The 505-nt window shown below is 28.3% G+C and overlaps 1 long non-coding RNA gene across 3 annotated transcripts in view; it reads left to right on the forward strand.

Annotated features, from left to right (window-relative positions):
• LOC106873807 (uncharacterized) overlaps positions 1-505 on the forward strand; it is a 77,402-nt gene that overhangs the window by 28,394 nt on the left and 48,503 nt on the right. The window lies entirely within an intron of this gene.

Here is a 505-nt window from a genome sequence, read left to right on the forward strand (position 1 = left end):
TCATCATCATCATCATCATCATCATCATTACGATTATTATTATTATTATTATTATTATTATTATTATTATTATTGTCTTTGCACAACTTCTAACGCTGGAGATGTACTACGGTATCAGCTGTTCTCTACCAGTGGACTAAGGTAACACCTTTTATTCTTCGAGCACCATCCGGAGTATTCGAGCGGATCCAAGCAGTGCTGTTTTCTACAAGTGCTCCACCCTTTTTGCAGTTCCTATTTATTCCATGTACTTCTCAAGATCTTTACTCACTGTTCTCAGGGCTCAGACAATTATTGGTACTACTACTACCACCTTTTTCAGTGACCACAACAGCTTAACCTCCCAAGCTAACCTGTCATATTCATTTGACTATTTTTCTTCTCTTTATTATTATTATTATTATTATTATTATTATTATTATTATTATTATTATTATTATTATTAATAATAATAATAATAATAATAATAATAATAATAATAATAATAATAATAATAATAATAATA

The sequence above is a fragment of the Octopus bimaculoides genome, chromosome 22, assembly GCF_001194135.2.
Source record: "Octopus bimaculoides isolate UCB-OBI-ISO-001 chromosome 22, ASM119413v2, whole genome shotgun sequence".
NCBI classification, from domain to species: Eukaryota; Metazoa; Mollusca; class Cephalopoda; order Octopoda; family Octopodidae; genus Octopus; species Octopus bimaculoides.